We start from the raw sequence: 7,061 nt of genomic DNA, 5'->3' as shown, positions 1-7,061 counted from the left end.
TTAGCGTAATGGCCTTGTGGGCTGAGGGGGATTGCCCCCCTTAGACCCTCGTAGAGGGGGCTCTGCCCCCCTCCGCACCTCCCCCAAGTAGGCTGGAGAAAACGCGTGCTGTGACAAGTCCTCTGAATTAGATCCTAGCGTAGTAATGGCTCTACACAAGCCTAGATTCTCACTTGCAAAACAACAACCAATAGCCCATATCCGAACAAATACAAAGAGAGACTCTAGAACCTCAATGGGCCAAATCTAGCCAACAAGGGAAAAAAGGCCACACCACAAAAACATGTATATGTTGCATTCAGATTGCATCTAGTCAAAGCAGAATGGAACAACTTCAACCTACAACTATAAGGATGACTAGACATGATAGTCCTGATGATAGATGCACCTTGAACGGCACTATACAGATGATCCAAGACATCAGTAGAGAATCCACATCTAGTTGTGCAGTTGGGGACTCAAAGGCATGTATTAGAAGTCTTGAATTTATAAGCTAAGACCCAGAATATGAAGACATAATACCGCTTGCCTATCTTAGGGTCAAACTCACTGCAAAAACAAAGTATAGTATTGATGCTTTCATCGATGAAGGAGCATATTTTAATATCTTGACCTATGAAGCATGAATGCGACTAGGCCAGCCAGAGCTCACACCGACTAATGCAACTCTTAGTCCTTACGGGGGACACCCACAAGCACTTATAGGGAAGTGCAAAATCCTTGTAACTATTGAAATTGAAAGCTTGCCTATCCTATTCCACGTTCCTTCAAATATTGCTAATTGTGGAAAGGAAACCCTCCTAGGAAGACCCTTCAAAAAGGGCGACGAAGTGTGAGGCTGATTATGCAGCCACAAAGGATACACTTGACACTACCAAGTGTGAGGATAATCACAACCTTTAGTAAGGGTGACCTCATCAAACCTCGAGGGAAAGACAAGGAACATTCTGACATACCGAGCTTAGTAACGAGAGCAAGGACTTGTTGAAAAAGCTAATACAAGCGCATGTTGAATAGAGAGAACCAGTGAGTGAGGCCATGCTTGAAACAAGAAGGTTAGGAGACAATGCCAATGATCGGCTTTGGACTTACAAATATCGTAGAAGACCACAAAAGAAGCCCAAGCATTATAGACGAAGGTATCGATTGAGAGCCAACACAACACCGTGATGGATATCCAAAGCGTTGCTACGTGCTCAAGGGTATTACGTAGGTAACTGATGGATTTGGGTACCAAAGCCCCCTGCTAAACACCTTTGTCAGTTGAAGGCCAGACCATATCAAAAGCGAAGAAGTGCAAGAGGAAATCTAAACGAAAATCCAAGTCTCGAGTCATCAATGTTGGAGTGACTAAGCCCCTCATGATTGAAATCAAGAAACCAAATAGGACTATTCCAAAGGTAGATCATCAACCTAGCATGCCTAACAAGCGGATGTTAGATATAACCATCGGGTGTGCACAAAGACCAGTAATGCCCAATGAGCCTTGAATTCCCAAGAGGATAATGAGCACCACAAGCACAATGTTGCTCATGATAAGGCTGATTGCTCAACAAAGAAAATGGCTGAATCGTCTAATAGCCATGAGCAAATCTTTCAGCTAGTGCTAAGTCCACCTAGGAGTCCCAAATCTCCTACACCCTCTTTCCCTAAACGGACATAAGAAGCACAACAACAGTCTTCAAGTGTAGCTGCTCAATCCCAATCTCTATCTCCATCTAAGCTTCCAAATGTCCAAGATGTAGGACATGACACCACCCTTAGCTCTCAGCCTAAGGATATGCCTATGCAATCCATTGTGACTAGCTCAACTGATGCTCGATTTGCACAAGTGAATGTGCAAAGGGAAACAAAAGACATGACCACTTCTGATCTGCTTAAGGACTTGACACTACAGTCTACCAATAGTGGCCAGTCCATTGAACTAGCTGCTACTACTTCCAATCAAGAATTACAGCAGTCATAGCCTTTGGCTGTGACGATGCCCCTTTTGCGGAACATGTCCTTAGCAATTCACCTGTGGAAGAGGTGTCACAACTAACATCCTTGACACCTCCAATACTTCCAAATCACCTAAAGCCTAGGATTGAGGAGAATTCTCTTGAAGATTTAGCCAAGGAGATGGTGCATCTGACCAATAAACTAGAGATGAAGTGCCTGATGAAGCTTGATCACAAGCTAACAGCCACCATCACATGTACGTACGTCCATGTGGACATTGGAAGGCCAACACTAGTGCACACAAAGCTCATAGCCGAATCCCTGACGTGGGATAAGCAACAACATCTTTGCTCCCGCTATGTAGCTGTCAATGAAAAAGTCATAAAGGACATCCCAAAAGCCACAGCTAGAGAATTGCGCTTGATACCCTCACTCTATATTGCTCAATGTGTGACAAACAAGGAAAAGCGTGAAGCAATCAAACGAAAAGGGAAAGCACAAGGTGACTTTGTGCAAAAATGGTACTCCAACCAAATTTTGGCCAGCCGAAATTAGCCACTGACTAATGACACTCACTGAGCAAAGGAAAGCCCTTTGGACATCAATACATGATCCCAGACACATTGCCCCAACTTTATTATGAGTGTTGGTAGTGGTCCATGAGGTCCAGTGTTTTGCCACTGTCCAAAAACATCCCTTGTACGATAAACTGCTTCTAGAAGAAGATCTACACGTGGCTAGTAGGCTAGGAGTAGGGAGCATGGTTCTTAATGTTAGTGGATATGTCTTTTGCCTCACTCAAGATCCTGCAATCCTAGATGTCTATGCTTTCCATCAATACAACCCTGGCTTCTTTAGCTGGTTCCATCCAAGCCTACATGGCAGGAATCCTAAACTGTCTATGGTTTCTACACTAGAGTCAGTCAAACCTCTAGAGCAAGAGAAAAACAACTCTAAGCACAACACCCTCTTTGATAAGAAGCAATGGAGGCATGTTCCAATGGGTAAGGACAAGATTCTAGAGCAAATGCCTGACCAGGAGCAAATGCCAATGCAATCAAATCAGGCCACACTAGAGAAAGAGAATGTTGAGGCCCAACCAAGCACATCAATGACTGACCTAGTTCAGGGTCCCGAGTCTTCAAGGGATACACCTCTCTTGCCTAAGAAAAGGTTCCCATTTCTTGAATGGTCTTATCAGTGAGCTAATGGAAATCTATAAAATTAAACATCGCAAATCAACGCCTTATTATCCCAGAGCTAACGGTCAGGTTGAAGTAACCAATCGCATTATCTGTGGGATTTTAACTAAAATGGTTGCTTCCCATAGGCGAGATTGGGATGAACGTTTATATGAAGCGTTATGGGCCTATAGAACTACTTATAAGGTGACAGTGCAAAATACACCCTTCAATTTAGTTTATGGTACTAATGCTATATTCCCTATTGAACATCCACCCACCAAGGAACCCATTGCCATCTCTCCTAATAGCAGTGAAAACTCAAACACATCCATGTGTTTTGATAAATCAAAGCAACTATTACCATCAACGGTTGCTTGCAACACTCAATCCACTAACATCAGAACTTACATTAACCAATCAAGAGTGGATACAACACTATCACAATAGGTTGATGAAGCTACATCAGTCACATCCGAGGAGAACCATGACACAATAGCAGCACAACCTCAGGAGAAACATGAAAACCCTGAGAACATAAGCAATCCTAGCATTGACCAATCTTGCTCATCTAGGCTTGAGACCCCAGCTATGCTAAAGCCTAGGGAAACTCCCAGAACCTTGCATGAGATAGCAACCAAAGCAAGCCTTCGTAGAACATAGAAGTGTCACAGAGTGCTTAACGAGTTGGAGGCTAAACTCAAATTATTGACGCATGATTACATCCTTGCAGACATGGACACATTCCCTGGGGAGCAGCTTGAGGAATACTTGCCATATCCACTATCCTGGGAGGAGCAAGAATATCTTAGCGAGCACTATGACAAGCTCCTACATGAACGCATGCAACTCATCTCTGATGAGGATGTCAACGAACTATGCTTAACTGTGACATTCAACAAAGCACTTTGCCAACCAAATCTCTTAGAGATAGAGAAACTCAAGCAAAAATCAGAGGGTCGAAGTCAATTTGAAAAATGTTGGCTTGAAAACCACGCTATAATGGTGGAACTTGGAGCCCAGAGTCTCAGAGGATCGACTGGCCAAATGGTGGCGCCAACTTCCTTTCGAGTGCTAACTATTGTTTGGGGTATGGATTTAGCCGAAACTAGACAAGAAAACTCTCTATTTGATAAAATTCTCATTGAGGATGAGCTACATGTTGCGAGTAGACTTGGACAAGGTAGCATGCTACTCGATGTTGCAAAATATATGTTGTTATTGAGTAGGCTGCCACGATTCCTAGATGTGTGTGCCACACTCCAATACAATCTTGAGTTTTACAATTGGTTTTTATCCTCACAAAGTAACATGGATTCATAAATGTGTACATAAATAAACAATGAGTTTTGTGACTATGTATAGATAATACCAAAAAACCAAAGCCAGCACACACACAAGCAATGATGACCAAGCATAGGTGATATGTATGGAAGTCAACACCATGGGATTTAGATAAGTGATGTCTCTTTGAGCTACATCTATCCATTATAATTGAAGCATATGACTTGCATGCACTCTTACGAGTTGCCAAGTGAATGCAGGATGATACAGGTCTTTGTACGAAAGCATTCAATGTCCAAGTTACCACAAGACCACCAACCCCACAAAGAAGTATTATGGAGAAAGCTCAAAAATACCAAGAACAAAGAGCCATGACAGAATTCCCATGAGGACACACTAGAGAAAGAGAATGTTGAGGCCCAACCAAGCACATCAATGACTGACCTAGTTAAGGGTCCCGAGTCTTCAAGGGATACACCTCTCTTGCCTAAGAAAAAGAGGATAAAACAATGAAAAAAATAATGGTAGTTGCAAGTGGTTGTAGACGCCAAGAAGATTGAGACTAAGAGTGTTGAAGAGCTGAGGAATATAGCATCGAGTCAACCCACCAAGGAACCCATTGCCATCTCTCCTAATAACAGTGGAAACTCAAACACATCCATGTGTTTTGATAAATCAAAGCAACTATTACCATCAACCGTTGCTTGCAACACTCAATCCACTGACATCAGAACTTAAATTAACCAATCAAGAGTGGATACAGCACTATCACAATAGGTTGATGAAGCTATATCCGTCACATCCGAGGAGAACCATGACACAATAGCAGCAAAGCCTCAGGAGAAACATGAAAACCCTGAGAACATAAGCAATCCTAGCATTGACCAATCTTGCTCATCCAGCCTTGAGCCCCCAGCTATGCTAAAGCCTAGGGAAACTCCCAGAACCTTGCATGAGATAGCAACCAAAGCAAGCCTTCGTAGAACATAGAAGTGTCACAGAGTGCTTAACGAGTTGGAGGCTAAACTCAAATTATTTACGCATGCTTACATCCTTGCAGACATGGGCACATTCCCTAGGGAGCAGCTTGAGGAATACTTGCCATATCCACTATCCTGGGAGGAGCAAGAATATCTTAATGAGCACTATGACAAGCTCCTACATGAACGCATGCAACTCATCTCTGATGAGGATGTCAACGAACTACGCTTAACTGTGACATTCAACAAAGCACTTTGCCAACCAAATCTCTTAGAGATAGAGAAACTAAAGCGACAATCAGAGGGTCGAAGTCAATTTGAAAAATGTTGGCTTGAAAACCACGCTATAATGGCGGAACTTGGAGCCCAGAGTCTCAGAGGAGTGACTGGCCAAATGGTGGCTCCAACTTCCTTTCGAGTGCTAACTATTGTTTGGGGTATGGACTTAGCCAAAACTAGACAAGAAAACTCTCTAATTGATAAAATTCTCACTGAGGATGAGCTACATGTTGCGAGTAGACTTGGACAAGGTACCATGCTACTCGATGTTGCAAAATATATGTTGTTATTGAGTAGGCTGCCACGATTCCTAGATGTGTGTGCCACACTCCAGTACAATCCTGAGTTTTACAATTGGTTTTTATCCTCACAAAGTAACATGGATTCATAAATGTGTACATAAATAAACAATGAGTTTTGTGACTATGTATAAATAATACAAAAAGCCCAAAGCCAGCACACACACAAGTAATGATGACCACGCATAGGTGATATGCATCGAAGTCAACACCATGGGATTTAGATAAGTGATGTCTCTTTGAGCTACATCTATCCATTATAATTGAAGCATATGACTTGCATGTACTCTTACGAGTTGCCAAGTGAATGCAGGATGACACAGGTCTTTGTACGAAAGCATTCAATGTCCAAGTCACCACAAGACCACCAACCCCACAAAGAAGTATTATGGAGAAAGCATAAAAAATACCAAGAACAAAGAGCCATGATGGAATTCCCATGAGAACACACTAGAGAAAGAGAATGTTGAGGCCCAACCAAGCACATCAATGACTAACCTAGTTTAGGGTCCCGAGTCTTCAAGGGATACACCTCTCTTGCCTAAGAAAAAGAGGAGAAAACAACGAAAAAAATAATGGTAGTTGCAAGTGGTTGTAGATGCCAAGAAGATTGAGACTAAGAGTGTTGAAGAGCTGAGGAATATAGCATCGAGTCCACCCACCAAGGAACCCATTGCCATCTCTCCTAATAGCAGTGAAAACTCAAACACATCCATGTGTTTTGATAAATCAAAGCAACTATTACCATCAACGGTTGCTTGCAACACTCAATCCACTGACATCAGAACTTACATTAACCAATCAAGAGTGGATACAACACTATCACAATAGGTTGATGAAGCTATATCAGTCACATCTGAGGAGAACCATGACACAATAGCAGCAAAGCCTCAGGAGAAACATGAAAACCCTAAGAACATAAGCAATCTTAGCATTGACCAATCTTGCTCATCTAGGCTTGAGACCCCAGCTATGCTAAAGCCTAGGGAAACTCCCAGAACCTTGCATGAGATAGCAACCAAAGCAAGCCTTCGTAGAACATAGAAGTGTCACAGAGTGCTTAACGAGTTGGAGGCTAAACTCAAATTATTTACGCA

The sequence above is a fragment of the Lygodium microphyllum genome, chromosome 27 (genome assembly GCF_053477565.2).
Source record: "Lygodium microphyllum isolate KBCC chromosome 27, Lygodium_microphyllum_v1.1.10, whole genome shotgun sequence".
NCBI lineage: Eukaryota > Viridiplantae > Streptophyta > Polypodiopsida > Schizaeales > Lygodiaceae > Lygodium > Lygodium microphyllum.
The sequence above is the reverse complement of the archived record's forward strand: the minus strand, read 5'-3'. Positions refer to the sequence as shown.